Here is an 18871-nt window from a genome sequence, read left to right on the forward strand (position 1 = left end):
TCTATATTAGCACTCTTATTTCTAGTAACCATATACTTATCCAAATTCCTAACATCAGAAACACTAACGGCAAAGTAACTTGAATTTTATTTTCTAACATCAGCACCTAGCATTAAAAACTTTTCCTGTGCCCTGCAGACCTGAAAGGTGCAGGTAGGATAACTTCACAAAAAATGGTGTAACACTAGGTTTGGTCTAAATACTCCGTTGTGTTCTGTGAGATTTAAAACTCTTACCCTATAGATCTTCCTACCTAGTATGCCAAATATTTCAGCTTTGTACAGGTCTACTGCTCTTTGCTGTACCATTGGTTGTCATTTACCTGGGTTGCATAAAACATAACATCTCTGTACTCAGAAGTACTGTGGAGCTGAGATTATAGCCACACTCTTTTTCAATATTCTTCCTGTGGGGGCATAGGGAAGCATTTCCATTTCTTTTTCTACGGATGCAGAACCTGGTCTGACTCTGGTACTGTTTATGGTTGGTTTTCAAAAGCTGATTTTTGCAAGAGATTTTTATTTTGTCCTCTGTGGGGCTAATGAATAGTGGCATAAAAAGTTAACAGGAAAAGTGCAATTTTATGAAGTTAACTTTTTAATACTTAAACTCAAAAAGTTTCTAAATCTAAAACTGTCAATGGAATGCCTTGTGTGTATGGTATCATTATTGCCACCTTCAGGCAACAAAAAGAATGAATAATTTTCAGTCACTATCTAGCATTCTGTTTACAGACAAAGTGGGCTTATACTGTGGTGTTAAGTGTAGTATTGTTTCTTGTCACAGCCTTGCATTTTCCTGTTGGAGTAATTTGTGTGTGTGTGTGTGTATGTTCCAACATGTCAAAAAGCTTTCTTATTCCAGGAAGCTGTGATTGATAAACACCTAAATGTTCAATCATAAATTTTATTTGGATGATAAACAGCTCATGTACAAAGAGCTACTTGGCAAAAGCAGGTTATTTTTTCCCCCCCTTTTCCTGGTGAAGGCTTTTTGAGGGATTATGCAATAGCATTACAGATTTAAAATGCATTACAGATTTAAAATGCATGTCTGCAATGAATAGGACAAGTGAGGATTATACTAAAAACTGTAGAGGTATCAAATGAAAATGCAGTGCTGAAGTGTAGAGAATGAAGGTATCACTGATTTTCACTATAGAATGTTTTCTAGGAAGAATTAGTGTCTTTAAGATTTCAATCAGATTTACACCTAGAGACAGATGATTTTTTTTCCCTAACTTTCTTACAATGCACTTAGTTTGTAAGTCTTTATTCGCTCTCTTTTTAAAATATTTAGTTCTACAAAACCTTGCACTTGAACAGAGCAAAAGTTTTAATATAGAAAAAGGAAATTTGAGATGGAGACCACACTGATTATTCTTTACCAAAGCTTTCTTCCAGGAGGACTCCTGAGGTTTGATAATGTGTTCTTTGCAATTAAATTGTTCAACACACAGATCACAATTATTTATTGTTTTAACAGAGCTATTAGTAGACAACCAAAGAACATGGTGTTCTAGCATCTCCATATCCTCTGCGCTTTTTGATAAAATTATTTTTCATAAAGTGTTTTTGGACAGGTACTTTGACATAAAATAATGACATTTAGTAATGACACATTTTTCAGAAAATGCCTAAAATAAAACTTGCTCTCTATAGTCAAAGAAATGTTATTTGTGTACTGAAAATCAAAGGTAAGAAAAGACTACATAATAGATACCAAAATCAGTATTGTCTTCTACTAAATTGCACTTTTGAAAATGTTACAAAAGCAGTGGAGGGTTTACATCTTATTTAATGTAACTCCTCCTTGCTTTGTGGCACTGTTAAAACAGTGTTTTTCATTCTGAAATCTGTGCGTGCTCTCTTAAACCAGGTTTTTAACAGAAAGTTTAAGGAAAGGAAAACACATTATACAAGCAAGTACTTCAGTGGAGAAGTCAGTTCCAAAAATAACAAAGAACACTTGTGCTGAAATTCTCAGGAAGGATGAAGCCTGAGAATCAGCCTGAAAATGAAGAAAGCTTTTGGGAATATGTCAACAAATCTTTCTCTGTTTCCTGGGAGTGCCTGGTTGTTTTCAATGTCCTTTTCGTTAATATCACTTATAATATAAACTGTATACTGACTTCTATACATAGGAATTAAATAGAAAAAGCAATTAATTTTCATGTCTCTAACATCTATAGTCTCTTCTCTGATTATTTACTTTTCTTCTGTGTTTCCCTTCCTTTTTACTTCTATAGAACCCGTTCCACTTTTGTTTAAGCACTTTAAGTGACAATGTTTAAACAGATCAATGCCCTTACTTTTTGTGGGCAGAGCTCTGTCCTGCCAAATGAGATCAGAAAGATCTGTTCAATAGCCTGTGACTGCAAATACACTCTCATCTAGTTCATAGGTATATAATGTTGATATCAATCTCCTTTTGCAGCACACACAATTCTTCTCAAAACTAAAAGCCTATTTCTAATGTGCTTGAAAACATGGAGAGCAAAATCCCAAGTCTGCATGAGGAGAAGGTTGAATGGCATGGATGTTGCAGAAACTGGGTATGATTTGCATTTTAATTATTAAATGCTTCGGATTTTCTGCCCGTGTAGATGTTCTGAACATGTAAAGTTTAAGATGTAAGCAGGACACCCAAGCTCAGAAGTTTGGGTCTTGTGTTGATCTTTCTAAACCTCTCATTTTAATATTTTTCCGAGGAAACATTTAAAGATGTTAAAAGCTTCTTCCACAACCTTTTATGATAACTTTTTTTTTAAATACAATGTTAAAATAGAGGAATACTTGTATTTTGAAATAAAGTGTATGTACACACAGAAATACATATTTTCACACTTCTTACACATGTATATTGTACTTATATATTTTATAATAAACTATATGATAAATTATTTATTCACTTAAAATAATAAACTGTAAGTAAGCTATCTTTTCTATTTACATATCCATGAACTTAGATTTCTTGGATGTTTCCTTTGACCTTAAAGAAACACTGCCAGAATATGTATCTACAGATTGAACAGTATTTACTTCTAACCTCAGCATTAATTCTGAGAGTTGTTGGGACTTTATTAAGGTTTATTTTATGTTCTCAACAGTGTATTTGCATATAACTTAGAATCATAGAATATCTCAAGTTGGAGGGGACTTGTAAGGATGATGAAGTCCATATCCCTGCTCCTTGCAGGACTACCTAAAACTAAAATACATGACCAAGAGCATTGTCCAAGTTCAAGATGCTCCTTGAACTCTGACAGGCAATGTAGTCCCCCCTTTCCTCCCCACACGCCAGTCACTAATGTTTCATTAACTTCTCTTTCTCATCTTTTAAATAGAAGTAATTTATTTTTGCTGGGCACACTAATAAATTTAGGTCCTGGGGAAGACAAATATCTTTGTATGGGAAAAGAAATATTAGGGTTTTTTTTTCCCCTCAAGATGGAAACTATTATTCTACTGGATCTAATTGCTAGTTGTGAAGTAGGGGTAGTTTCTGTAATATATTTCATCCTAAGAGGAAAAGGTGAACTTTTAAAACTTGACCTTTATGCCAGTGATTCTAAATAATGTCTTAATATGCATCTTACTGTTAATAAGGGAAATACTTTATTTTTTATCATCTTGCATTGTGGATGAGAAACATAAATCGGATTGCTTTAAAACACCAGTGTAATAGCACAATGTGTGTCTAGCTATTAATTTATTTGAGAAGTGTCTATTTTGTGTATCTCTCTAGCACTTGATATGTTTATTTTCACATTTTTCTTAGAAGGTCAGGGACATTTTGTTCAGTTATTTGAGAAGTAATATGGATGGATGCCATCCTTGAAGACTGTTTTTATACCTCCTATCAACATGTAACTTAAGTTTACAATTGACTTGATCTATGCAAGCAGAGCCATTGATTCTTAACTTTACCAGGCATTTGCCTAGCTATCTTGAATTAAGGCCTTAGATTGGAAGAGAACCAATAACTGTTATCAGCCAGAAGCAAATGTTATTTTAGGATGTGAGGAAGTATTAAAGGCACTGGTTGGCTAGATAATTTGGAAGCTATTTTCCATGTTTTGGTCTGAGTATACTTTCTTGCTCAACTTATAAAGCCATGTGTCAAGTGGATAATGCTGGTGTGTGAGCAGTAATGAATATCCTCTTAAAAGTAATTTAACTGAATGGGTACCTGTTAACCGTAATGTATCAGAAATAGGTAACAGCATTTAGAAATAAAAATAATGTACAGTTTTAAGTTTTCAGGCATTTCTTTTTCCCTTCCTAAGGCATCTTTTAAAATTAGTACTCTGTGATATGTCAGAGTGGTTATACAGGGAGATATTTGACTTCATATTCTCAACCCATTTTTTTTTAATGGAGTCTAGGCTACAGTTCACAGATGTAGCAAGCTACAAGGCTAGAAACACTATTACAAATTGCCTGGGTTTGCATGTCAATAGAACAATGTCTCACATTGTCAAATCAAGTAAGACCAAATAGTGTGAGGAATGAAACCAGCCTCTCCAAAAGCTGTGTATGGATGTCTGCCTAGAGTTCAGACCTGATTTTATTTGCCGTAACGCAGTAGTGGTACTGTTACTCTCTTGCAGTCCTCTGTCACTGGAATTGCCATCCATGATGCAGTATGCTTATAAATAAAACTGTGTTTCTATCTGCAAGCTCAGCCTGGGATGTGAAGTGGTGTTCTTTCCGGCTTGCATATCACCACTAGAGCTGCTGCTGGAACTTAGTCAAGAATTCTGTTGATTCAGAAGCCAGTAAAGAGACTCCCAGAACTATTTTGCCTCTGCAAGTATGAGTAAAAGTTTATTTATAACAGTCAAGTGACCGTGCATATAGATCAGATCCTTTGCATGAAAGGAGATGCAACTTTCCCAGGTTACTCTGACTATTATCTTACTGAGTAAAGAGTGGCTCCCATTTGCACCTCACAGATTATTTTCAAGATGTATGTAGGGCAACTTTTAATGTGTTGGAAAACAACTTGTAAGAGAAAAACTTTTAACTAGCTAATAGGTAGATATTGTTCAGGTATAAATCCTGTCCCTGCTTCCACTGTCTGTGCATTTCCTTCTTGCCCTTTAGTTTGACTGGCATGTCTGTACTCAGTTATGCTGGTATTCGTCTGAAACGTTGGAAAACCTTCAGCCGTTATGGTGATTGTTCTCATTGCTTAACTTTACTGCTAGGTCTTCAGAAAGTTTAGCCTTGCTGACATCTAATGTTATGTCTTGTTCATCAGCATGGAGAAAAATGTCTTTTTACCTTTCTTCATGGTAATTTGTATTTTACCATGGACATGTAAATGGAGCAATCTCTTTGGTTCTTTGTGAATAGATGCTGCTTTATGAAAGGCTTTTACACCCTGTCATAGGATATGTGAAAACTGTGAGTCCTTTGAATTCATATACACATGATTGTTAATGTCATTCACGCGAACACTTTGTGTAATATCTTAACTCTGATATAAAAATATCTGTATTACTTCCCCTCAGAAATTTTCAATCACACTGATTTCTAACAGGCTATTATCACATCAGCAGAGGGCAGTATTGAGGTATAAATGGAATAATCAGAAATTGAAATTGTAAAATACTGCTGCCATGTGTTTTCAGTTTTCCTTCATAGAATCACTGTGTAGTTTACAATGAAAGGGGCCTCTGCAGGTTGTTGAGTCAATCCCCATCTCGGAGAGCCAGATTCAACATTAGATACAATCAATATCACCATGGTAAGGTGTCTACGTTGCTGGATGTTCTATAACAATCTGCGAATATAAATTACTTTTATATCCAGTTGTGAGAGTGAATGCAAAGCATACCCAGTGCTGAAGTGTAGTTATTTTGTCTGACTAATACTAGAAAACAAATGTTTAGCCATTTTTGTTTACAAGGTCAGAAAATAGTATTTATTTTAACTATAGCTCTTACATGTTTTCATCAACTTTAATAACACTAGGCAAGCATCTGAAAAAAAAATTAGTCCTATGAGTATTTTGTCTTACATCTGCAAGGCAAGATTGACCAGCATGATTATATCTATGTGGTTTCTGTTGAAGCAGTGTTTTATTGTTTTTTTTCTTCGTTTTTACGCATAGTTTCTATACTTATAGAAAGTATAATTATAATATATGCTACTCGATAGTATGATTTTTTTTCTATGCCTTTATTGGAGAGCTGAGATAGACAGGGACAGGAAGAATTTACAGAAGTGCATATTGTTCTCATGTTAAACATTTTTTTTCAATGTGCTGAATTGAATTGTGGACAGATTTATAGAAATTGGAGGCTTCTTCAAATCAGTAGGTTTTATTAAGGAAAATTTTTCTTTTTTTTTTTTTATATAAACACAGTCCTAGCCTGCCATCATTACTTGAATTAATTCCAGTTCCTTTTCTTCAATCTGTCTGCTTATATTAGTTAAAATTTTACTGGCTGAAGTAGTAAACTGTTGAATTTTGTAGGATATACCATGTTCCTTTAGTTTATCCAATTCTGTGATGCTTTTTAGGAGTGTATTTGAGACAAAATTGCAGGCTTCTGATCTGTGGAACAAATCTCTGTTATAAAATACTAAACACAATGCTATGTTAGAGAGTTTACTGACACTCATGTCACATAAAAACGCTTCTGACATTTTCTTAAGCCATTTAGGTGCACTAATAATTTGTGCATTTAAATAATAATTTGACTTTAATACATGTTTTACTGCTGTTTTCAGCTGAGAAGAAATGTTGTGCATCTCGGTGTCCACTTTTCAATCTTTTTTGACAAACATTTAGTTACAAGGTTTATGCAGACAAAATGCTTGTGATTCTACTTATTAAACAGAACTGCTAAGAAGGACTTCTATTTTTTAAATTCTCTTTTTTCTCATAGAATAAATACTATGAGTATTGTTAAATCGCTGTTATAAGTAACACAAATGTTTGCCTACTTCTATTGATCGCAAACAGGAACAACTCCTAAAGTAATTGTTGGCATCTTAAAAGCACTTTTACTTCTGAATTAAATCAACTTGGTTTTGAAAGCTGTTTAGCTAAAATTCTGGTTCTTCTCAGATGACTAGCTACCCCTTTAACATAAGCAGTGGAGCTTAGTTAAATTGGCAGTTTAGGTTCCTGGCAGCTGCTCAGACAAATTAGTTTAAACTAGCTCAGGCAAATGGCCCCATGAGCCACATGCATTTTTGAGTGTTGATGTGTATATATCCTAGTAAGAGAAAATACCAGTTGATGTGGAATTCATTAAAGGCTGGAAAGTGCTGCTGGGACCTTAGGCGGATGTTGACTATGCTGGAACTGTTCTCTTATCAGTACCAACAGAGCTTGGGTATGGTATATTTTGGTTGTGATCAGAACTGTGGCAGGGGTTATATGAAGTTTTATAAGCAAAGTTACATTGCTTCAAGGCCTGCACAGCTTGGGTGGGTCCAGTTTGCATAACAGCATTGCGCTCCCCAGTATCTCCAGTTCCTGAAGCAGCATCAGGGTGCTCTTTGTGCCACTGTTATAATACCTGCTAAAAGTTGGAGACAGATCCAGACAGGTAGACAATATGTTTTGGTCACTGATAAGAAGCCTTTGTCTTTGATGGATGGGAATGTTTTTTATGTAGGACTAATATAAAGTCAGGGAATGTACTCCCAGTTAGTATGTTATTTTAAAAAGAAATAATATTAAAAAAAAATCTGGAATATTCTTAATTTCAAAATGTTGAAGATTATCTTCTTTTTTTTTAAGTAGTGTCAGTGGAGATTTTTTTTTCCTATTTGATTTCAGTAATAAAGATTTTACATTAAACCTGTCATTGGACAATGATGACCAAACCCTAACAACATGGAAGTTATGAATGGTCTCTCTCTAAATTATTGCTCCTAGTAAGCAATAGCATATTTAGCACTCCTGCTGACAATCTTTCTTGCAGTGAGTGTTCGGAGTGTATTCGGTGAAAAGGAATGCAGGGTCATGCCTTGTGTCAGGCAGTAACTGAAAAGATTTGAGATACATGAATCTGTTGGAAAGTGGCTGAATTATACCTTGTAGGCAGCAAAACCAACATATCCCTAGTGCTTTCAGAGGTAGGTACTAAATCTACATAAATCAAGTAATGGTTTTAGTTATGACCTTGTGAGATGAAAGTTACTCTGATTGATTAGAGTCAAGCACATAGCACTACAAATTCTTCATGTAACATCCTGTGTTTTTCTGTTCCGCTTCCTCCTTCTAGCCCCTAAACCCTAGCACGTTGCCCTCAAATAGCCGCCAAGCAGTTCTGTACTTGCATGAGATTCTGTTTTGTGTATACTTTTAAAATTTTTTTTTAACAAGCACTTCATTATCTAGTTCTGCATGACAAGCTTTACTTCAGCTTCGTAGCAAATTATAGGGAGAGTTTTGTGATATTTTCTGATATCTAAGTATTTCAAAGTTTAGTTGTGACTCTTGATGATTTTTCCATGAGGATGACCAATTGCTTTCTTGCTTAGTTTATATTCTGTTACTATTCTAATGGATGAGTGAAGAGAAAAGGATATTGTTTATTTTTACTTTCCTTTGCAGGGCTTTGGTTGTGACACTTCTCTGAAATTACCCATATGTTTCCCTAGTAGGTTTCCTTAGTAGTTTTTAGTAGAAGAGTTACGTTCATTATTATATGAAAAGTTATGATATCCAAGGTGCTTCTCTGATTTTGGCAACTTGAATTTTGTTCCAAAAAATTTGTTTTAAATAAAATAAGTGGGATTTACTGTCAAGGATGTTTAAATGCTTCTTGTATTTTGGAACAAGTTAGAGTGACTTTAAAAGCCTTCCTTTCCCCCAAAATGTCCTAAACGTTTTTTTTAAAAAAAAAGAAAAAAAAGTGTGTGGTGAAGGGTTTTTTCTTATAAACGCTTGCACAGGTGCTTAAAAACATATGTTTCTTGGATTCCTGGAACTGGAAGCAACTGTATGTAGTGCATCTTCCCAAATCCTCGTAGCTAATTACCCACATTAAACTTTCTAAAAGCAGACAGGCTACCTCAGTATACATCATAAGAAAAGTTTTACCTCTGATCTGGAAACAAAACTGGTAGGAATCTTCCATTTATCCACATTTTGGAAAGACTGACTGGTAATGGGGAATTACATATAGGTTCATTTGGATGTAGCAACTTTGTAAAGGAAATAAGTCTTTTGTCTTTCTTTGATTTGGCTTTTTTTTTTTTTTGTGGGGGGGGAGGGGAGGAGGGGTGTGTGTGAGAAATAGTAAATTACTTTAATAGCTGTATTTCCAAAAGAGAAGATGTATCTGTACTTGGCTCGGTACAATGCCTGTCCTAATGGGCTTCTGATCTTGGTTAAGGTCTTTAAATTCTATTATATTCTTTGACTAAATTTCTTAATCAGTAACTCAGCTCACAGATATTTAATGACATTTTTTGCAATACTCCAGGTAGGAATGGGGGGCTTAGTACAAGCTGATGGTACAGCACTGAGGAATAATTGGTGAGTTGATACTATTCAAGTAATCTATTTTTAAAGTTGTTTCATTTTTCTGATTCCTGAGATTCTGTAAAAAGGAAAAAAATAAACTTGAATTCTGTAGCAGTTGAATGTCTGCGTACTTTGCACGTAACTAGAGCGGTGAGCAATGGTTACCTTGCCTCGCTGTGTGGAAGTAAGCTTGACTTTTATGGACTATTGATAGCCAAATCAGTCATGGGTTTTTTTCCTAGCATTTTTCTCATGCCTATGTTTGAAGGCTCAGAAAGAACCCCAAGTATGCTGTGTCTGGACTTGGCAGCTCAAAACCATGAATCTTCAAAGGCCAATGCTCACGCTGCTCACTTCTGAAGAAGACAGAACCATGCTCAGGTAGTAGTTCAGCCTGCTGACTCATTTGGTATGTGTTTTATGCTAATGTACTTAGTGCGTTCTATGCAATGTATGTTCCGTGTAACATCAGAACAATTAAAATGTTATGGAAAGGATCAATATTTTGGAGGCAAGATTAGGAATACAAAATGCTTTACAGTTTGAGTGAGAAAAGGACTCACTTGGGAGTTAAGTACTGTGAACTGTACAGCAGCTTACTGCAGTTCCTGAAACCTAAATAGATGTATGAGCTAAGCTGGGTGCCCCATGAACAACAGTATCAATGTTGTCTTGCTATGACTGCAAAAATAAGATTTTTATTAGCATATTTACAACCTTCTGTCAACTTTGCAGAGTTTGCCGTTTGCTTGCAGCACTGCGTATAACATTGTATTTCTTTGAAAAATGCAGGCCTACTACTGATAAGATGAAGGCAGGGAAAAGCATCTGTAAATGGATGAAATTGTGTCGCACCTTCTTGTTATGCTTATGAAATGCTAGTCGGTTTGTTAAATCTGTTTTAAAAAAAAAACAAACCACTTTTAGATGAAAATGGCTTTAAGGCAATGCCCATGCTGGAGGTTGGGAAGCAACAGGCAGCTGCTTCTACAGGCAAGAAGCAGGAGCTAGCAGCATGGAATTATAGAGTAATGGCATCTGTTGTATTTTTTGTCTGGACCATGTTTACTCCCTTGTATTAGAGCAGCTCTGAGGAATGAGACTGGCTGTGGTTTAAGAAATACTACTTCTCTTAAAATGGCTTTGTTTTCCAGATGCAGAAAGCTTCGAAGAAGGGAACAATGAAGCAGCAGCATAGAGTGGAAGGGTGAATCTGGTTTCTCGTGGACAGGCAAAAGAGGAGAAATTCTACCTTGTGTATATGAGTTATGGAGGTGAGGGGAAAAGTCTCCTGAAAAGGGAAAACGTGGAGGGAGGTGGTGTAGCATGGTGGAGCTGAGTTTGTTGTTATTCTGGGAGATTGACTCCCTCTTCTGTTATAGTGGTCAGATGTTTTCAGGGAGGTGAACATCTGAGTTTTAGAATCTTAGGCCTTGAAATTTAAGTCTGTTCTAAGATGGGATCTGCCATACTCAACTTTGTTCTCCTTTTGCCTTCAAGTCTGCATGAAAATATATGGACACAAGTATTATATGTGTGTTAGACCATGTCTTGCCCCATTTAATATCTTAATAAATAAGAGAAGTACATTTGAGGGTTGTGTGTTTGGCTGAATTTTGAAGTGGTGTCTTTTGGGGCTTTTTATCATGGAATGAATTGTGGAAATTGGATGTTCGGTTTTGTTAGGAACTGAACTGTGAAAGCAACAATGGCATAGCATGGCCTGAGCCTCTCCTCTGATTCTGCCATTTCTGTCCATGTGATTCATGTCATGAGAATGCTCCTAGGAAAGCTTAAAGCCTGGCAAACTTATTCAAACTTTTAAAAAAAAAGTTTACAGCAATTAGCTCTTATTAGACTGATATGTGTAAAAAGATAAGGCTTTCAGAGACCAAGAGAAGTGCTTTATATGCCTGAAGGCTTTTCTGTGTTCCTCTAACTTATCAGTCAGTGATCTCTTGTCTAGGAAATTGAGCAGTAACTGAAGCAGACACAAGTCCAAAATACCAGGAAGACTGCTAAAGCTGACTGTATTCTCTGTAAGGGAAAAGGTCCAGAGTTCTCATTAGAAGTGATATATCTCAGACGAGGATTTTGAGACGATGAGACTGAACGTTCAAATACTTTGCAGCATAGATATAACAGTCTCTTCAGGGAGTTGGTGTGGATGAAGAAGCGGTTGTGTCAGATGGTAATTACAATAGCAACTTACAAAGTGAAATATGTAGAGAAATATGAAAATAGTAGAACCACAACTAAAATGTTATGAAGATTGTTACTTTCCAAGTACCCAATGACACATGAAACACATCAGTTTATCCAATCACAATCTTCTATGACATTCTCTTTGTCTTATACGACCTTGGACTGTAATATTCAAAAATATGTGTAAAATAATTAAGATGCAAGTTTGATCTTCCCACTGTTGTATTGATCACCCTCCTCCTTTTACTGGGTATTAATGAGAGGTTTAATACTCAATACTAGTTTTTTCATTCTCAAAACTTATTGCAATCAATTAAGTTGTGAGAATTACATTACAAACTTTTCCCTGTTTTTTTTGTCAAGATAATTTTTAGAGCTTTCTCATTAAATTCAGTGGTTTGAAGTTATAACTAAATTTCCATAAAGTAAGTATTTGTAAATGGAAGCCTATCACAATGGGACAAGTAAACACGTTTTAGTAATTGATTGTTTAGCCATCTTCCTTGACACTGCTGCCTCCCCCCCGCCTCCTGCGCATAGTCTTCCTGACATTACCACTTAGCGGAATACTAGTAAATGAAACAACCAATTTTTGCCTCAGCACATTTCTGTTGACTGAATTTGGGTTTCAGTGATGAAACCCAGAGATTAAATAGAATCACAAGAGTTCAAGTCTGCTAATAGCACAGTAGTGCAAATCGTCAGACATATAAGGTATCCTACTACAGTAAAGTCATTTTCCCTGAGACAGTCCTTTTCTGAGAAGCTGCTTAGAGGGGGTGTTTGCTTGATTTTTTTATTATTTTTTTTTAGCCTGAGATTGAACTGCAAAACCTGCAGCACATACCAACTTAAACTCTTGTAAGTGAAAGTAAAAGAGCAGTGCAAGGATTTGTCCATGTATCAAATGAGTAGACAAAGGCAGAAATTATTTTTAGAAATCAGGTACTATTAGTTTATAGTGAAGAGGGTGATTTCTTTAGTTGGTTTGGTTTGGATTTTGTTGCTGCATAGATATTTTTGTTGGTTTTGTTTTCCCAGGAGGGAATTATACCTGTGTGTTCTTGCAGTTTTACAGACTAATATATTCCTCCTGTTCATAACTGTCATGGGATGAATTTTTTATAGAAATACAATCATGTTACAGCAAGTATAACAGAACCTTAGAGTGATGACAATGCTAATTTGTATTACAGCCAGTTTATTTGTAGCTGATAAAACACACTTTCACACTTGTGTTTTAGTTGTCCTGTCGTGCTCGTTAACATGACATATATGTGCTTATATTTTTCTGAAGGAAGGGATTTGATAGAAAGTAACTATCTCAAGCAGAAAATGGAGAAGCTTAATCCACTGTTTAACTGCTTTTACTTTTTTTTTATGAGGGGAGAAAATGAGTCATAACTAAGGCAGGGGAAGAATAAGATAAATAAAGGCTGCTCGCACTAGCTAATAATAATTACACAAAGTACCATGCTGATCTTAGGGCCTGGCTGTTGAGAAAAATTCATTTAATAGCAACATTCCTCATAAGAACGCGTATCAAAATATTTAATAGGGAATGCAGGCATTCCTTCTTGCAACAAGTATCTTGAAAGGCTTTTTTTTTTCTTTTTGTTTCAGTGAACTGCAAATAACGCTGTGAACAGGACAGTCATTTTCATGTAGTCACTCATCTGAGGCTCTATTCAGCTCTCACTAAATCAATGGAAAAATTTTTGCTGACTTCACTGAACTGGATGGCACCTCAGACACACGCATCTTCTCTGTAATGGGAGACAATGCTTGCTTTCTTTTTCTCTGTAAAGACTGAGTAGCCTTGCCTACATACGTATGTGTAAACTGTGAAACACATTGTTTTTTCTCCTCTTCTGCTTCAGCTGCAAAAGGCCTGCCACCAGTCGGTATATCCATGTGTCTCTGTATTCCTGGAATGAGTTTGCATTGATTTCTTGTAAATGTAGGATTACCACCATAATGTGTAATCACGTATAAAATTTGGACTTCCCACCACATAGATTTCATCTTTCCTTCATTTTGTAGAATGTGTAAATTAGTGCTTAGTAGTGAGCAGCATTGAAAGGAAAAATTTTATTAAGACATGCTCACCCTTTCCCATCTTTACGGTTTTGGCATAGAAAATAATCATAATGAAGCATTTGATTACAGACTATTGTTAGGACAGCTATACATAAAAGATAAATTATGTGGTCTGGATTTTAATGGAAATGGCGTTCTGTTCTCATCAGCTTTGTTTCTATTTAAGGTAAAGAGAAGCTATGCAAGCTTGTTCTTCAGTCATTTTCAGAAAAAAAATTTAGTTTTTGTTATTGCTTTTTTAAAACAAACCCAAAGAATTTCAATAAATAATGGAGGGAGTAAAAGCATGCAGAGTGGTAACTTTTGATCATTCGTAGCCATTTATCTTTTTCAACAAAGTTCTTTATTTAATTAACCGTAGGGCACAAAGATCCTAACGTTGTTGTGCCTGACATTGTAAAAATAATACTCTCCCTGTCCTGAAGAGTTTGCAGTCTAAACATGCTCCTTCTTGGTATATTTAGTCAGTAAGAATAAGTTGAGAGAAATTGACTTAAATAATTTTACCAAGCAGATAGCTTTGCCAAGTAAAACTGTTTTAAGTATTTAAAAGTATGAAGATGCATTATCAAAGCGACATTGATGGCGTTTATTTGCTTCAGTCTCCAGCAGTCTCTTTATGCATAAGTTGGTGGAGACTGCGCAAAAATACCTGGAGTTTATAGAAGTAAGAACTTCAATATTGTTAAGTCTAATCAACTGCAATTTAGCAGCTAAGCCACTGGAAAAACACTAAGCTACCAAAAGTGTCATTCTAGGTGAAAAATAAACATCTGTGTTGAGAGGGCTCAGTTCTGTATTTCAAGGCAAAAGAAGGTATTGTAATAAAATGTTTTTAATGAAAGTAAATATTAATAAATAATTTTGTTCTACTTACACAACAGCAACGATCTCAAAATACAGCCTCTACTCTTGAAAAAAAAAACAAATGAAACAAAGGATTTGTCAGAACAATGTAGAAGAAAAACAGAAAATCCAACTGTTTCTGAGACTGTAATAAGTAAGAGTCATTTGTTTCTGCCATCTTCCCAGGTCATGTGAACTTTAGTTTTCAGACTAAAACCAAAATCCAAGATCAAGTGTTAACTCTATTTCACATCAAGTAAAAAAATCTAGGATAAGTGTTTAAAGCAGGAGAATGAAAATTGTAGATTAGGGTGCAAATGCTTCAAGCAGCTCAGTTGCAGCTTTTTGACAGTGAAAAACTTAAAGGTTTCAACAAGGGTCAAAAGATTTCAATAAGGGTCAAAATCCTTTTCAAAACAATGAGGAAGGGGAGCATGTATTCAGCAAACAGAATATAGAAATAAGTCTTCCACAAAAGCATTACCAGGTAAAGATATAAATTTGTAGGACTTTACCTAATAGTAAATTAAAATTATGCATCTAGTGGAACAGAAAATAGATGTTTAATTGATCTCATTGAAGCCATAATTATCTTAAGGATGCAAACAATTTCATGAATAAATTTAGAAATTACTAATGTGCTGAAATGTGTCAAGTAGAACACTCATCAAACAAATAATTTGAAATCTGTGTAAAAACTTTTATATAAAACGTTGCAAATAGAGGAAAAGGTTCTTTGAGTGCGAATACTTTATTATTAACTTGAATATGATATTACTCCTTCTTACCTAAATAATGACATCATGCTTAAATTGTTATGAAACTTGCTTTTTTCAGTTGACAAATACTATAACAAGTTTCTATTGGCAATGGTTCCTTCAACTATAAGCATGCAGAAGGTTTGTCACAGATATTGCATGCTTTTGATAAGAATTGTATCCCCTTAAAACCTTGAAACTAAATCTGTTTTTAAAGTATTCAAAGACTAAAATTAGGCCCTCCACTACAAAGTGATGTTTAGAAGACTTTTTGTGCTTTAAGCATTTTAAGATGATGTTAGCTAGTACAGTTGTAAACTTTTTTTTGTTTTGTATGTGTTGTATAGTTTATATCAGTGTCCTGAATTTTAAGAAGAATTACAATTAAAAGGCATTCTTCCAGCATCATTCTGCCACCATTCTCGAAAGTACATTTATTCTCATATGGGTTTGGATTAGTTACTGTTATCCCTTTTTTAAAAAAAGAAGTATTTAACTTATCTAAGTCTTCAAAAAATCTCTGTTCATGTCCCCGAGGCACTCACTGAGCCTGTACTCATGCTACTCCTAGAGTTTTCCAGCCCTATCTGACCTAGGGAACCTTGAATTTTTAAGTCTTGTAGGAAATAATTGAAATAATCACCCAAGACTTTATGGGTTTGGGTTTGGTTAGTTTTTCTTGCATTTTGCCAAAAGAGAAGTTCTGTTAATCACATATTTGCCTTCCAAAATTTCTCAGCCTGACATTTTTCTTCTTCATCTGAAGAGGATTTATACTGCTGACCTTCAGAACTTTTAAAGGAAAATCTTTATCTGGCACAAAAACTAAGTGTTTAAATGACTGCTTGTATTACTTTGGGATCATTGTTCTCCAAAACACAAATAAACCTGGAAAAACATCAATAGAATGCAGTAGCACTTAATATCAGAGATTTGGGGGGAAAAAACCCACAAACCCAAAATAACCGATGGGCAGGTCTTTTAATTCTATTCTTGGTAGGTGTATTATCGGAAATTATGCTTATGGTTGTTAAATTTAGCTTTCTTCATCATGTCTTTTGTTTTCACTTGAGTTAATGGCACTGACCAGCTCCTGGCTTCATGCTGTAAGCAAAGGGCGTGTTTATTAGCACTTGCATATTTCAGACAGGATCTTCAATGCAGCTAATAATGCAAAACTGCCCGTGTTGAAAGAAGAGCTCTAGCATTAACCGATTATGCTGGTGGAGGCATAAATGTGGTGCCAAGTAAATGTCATATGACTTCCTTATTTTTCTGAATATCTTTTGGTTAAAAGCAGTTTGCAACAACTGTAGATTAGATAATCTCTTACTGCCTTGCAAAAGCAATTTTAGCAATACAGTGCAGTTTTCATTTGTGAAACGAAGTAAAACGGCAACTTAGCAAACACTTCAGAATTCTGACAATCTTTCCATTTTATGCTCAGGTATTCAGTTTCTCTTATCTTACAATTAAGCTTCAACATGTATAGTGTCATGACTAGTAAATATACCAAATCCACTCACTGGCTTTGTATCTGTGGGAAAAAATATATTAGCATGTAAAATGGTTTGGCTATTGGAAGAGTATGTAGGCAACCCACATTGGTTGACATTTGCTTCAGTAACTACTTCTTTTGCATATAGCAAAGTTTTAGCCCCCTGGGGATAGATCCCTAACTGTCAAAACAATTTTTCACATTTTTTGAGAGAAGCCACAGTTCTGAGTTTAAAAGTGAGTGCTAGATTTTTAATTGGAAAAGCAGGTATTTAAAAGTTGAAAACCATGTTGTCTGGGAAGTGCAAAGAAGTTATTCTGAGCAAAATAGACAGAAAGTTGAGGAAAGGGAAATAAAGATAGATGAAATAATGAAGAATTATGTTAACCAAAAAAAAAAAAAGAATACTGTTTGGGATGGCAAGCCATATTAGAGAGAAAAATGAGGGCCAGAATTTCTAATCATATTTTTTGAGCTAAACATATGAGTGATATGCTTTTCCTGGAGAGAAAGGTATGTCTTTGGAGATATCTGAAGTAGAGTTAATTAATGCACTGACGTTGTAGCTGGCACATTCCTTAGGGTTGTTGGTTTTTTTCTTTTGTGCTGCTTATTTGGAGACATGCCTTTTATTGAAGGAGTATATGATGTGGTATGGATAACGTAAGCCAAAAAGCCGTGTAAGTGAGATGGGATATTCGGTATTGCAGAATTTATGCTTTGCTTCTGGCTCCAAACCCAGCAGGCTACACATGAAGTCTGTAAAGTCACCTTCTATGGTCAGAAAGGTTTGAAGACTGGGTAGGAAGACTGAAAAGCATGTGGTGACAACTCTCGAGGCTCAAACACACAGCAGTTGTCCCATGTCAGTGATGAAGTATGTGCTCAACCACAGCTAAACAAATATTGAAACAAATTTCTACCATGCGAGGTAAAAATACTTTGCTTAAACCTAAGTGAGGTATAGCCGATGTGATCATTCATAAACCTGTAGTAATACTCATGTATAATCATTTCTTCTGTGAACTGAGTTTAACATGTCATAAGAATCAATACAACTTTTTACTGTGAGCATGTATGTGAATAATATTATCCTAAGAATATGTCAGACTAATTTCTGAACCAGTTCTCAGATGACTTTGTCTTTCATCTGATGTAATGGCTGTCCAATTTCCTTATTCAGTTGTTTGTGACATTAAAGCATTTTATTGCTCTGTTCTAAAAAGCATATTAAGATATCTGTTGTTGCCTTTTATAGTCTCAAAAGAATGTCAAACTTGCTATGAGAAATGCATGCGTTGCAAGGAGGCTCTTCTCCTAAAGAATCAGCTCTATAGTCAATCTTTTCTCCGGCTTGCTTTTGGAAGTGCTCACTACAGAGCAATGTTTGGAAACAGGTAAATGTGCCTGTGTTTCAAGGGTACGCAGAGGCAATAACTGGTTGCTGGTGGTTACAGCTGTGTAGCTGTTATCAAAGTGAGGGTTTAGTAGAGTGTTTTGGCAGTAAAAGGTTCTGGTTCACCTCCTTGGGAACTACTGCTAATAGCTTATAGATATTTGTGTTTCTCCTTCTAAGAACCTCTTTTTTTCATGAAGTAGAGAGAAAATAGTATTTGCAACTTGAATTTGCTATTCAAGTCAAATTTGTTGAATACACACTCAACTATAATAATGACAGCAGCTGACCTTCTTAGCAGCATGGATACTACCAGCAATTTCTTGGCACCACTCTTGTGGTGCTTCCTTTTTATCCATTGTTCTCTTCTGAATAACAATGCCACCAATATACTTATTCTGTATTACATCACTTATTTTAAGAGAACCTTGATAAAAGTTAGCTTTTAGCAAGTTTAAAATGTGATTGTTGATCATTGTGACTTTGATCACTGAATCTAACAGCTGACACAGTTTTCAGTGGTGTTTTCCTGCCTTTGAAATGCTAAAGAAAATTAAGGTTTGCCAGACT

The 18871-nt window shown here is 35.3% G+C and overlaps 1 long non-coding RNA gene across 1 annotated transcript; it reads left to right on the top strand.

Annotated features, from left to right (window-relative positions):
- Positions 1-5658: 5658 nt before the first annotated feature.
- Positions 5659-13806, top strand: LOC128852377 (uncharacterized). The gene is made up of 4 exons (XR_008450186.1): positions 5659-5754; positions 9741-9879; positions 10653-10772; positions 13327-13806. It is a non-coding gene; the product is annotated as an uncharacterized LOC128852377 (long non-coding RNA).
- Positions 13807-18871: the final 5065 nt, after the last annotated feature.

Source organism: Cuculus canorus, chromosome 5, assembly GCF_017976375.1.
Source record: "Cuculus canorus isolate bCucCan1 chromosome 5, bCucCan1.pri, whole genome shotgun sequence".
Classification (NCBI taxonomy): Eukaryota; Metazoa; Chordata; class Aves; order Cuculiformes; family Cuculidae; genus Cuculus; species Cuculus canorus.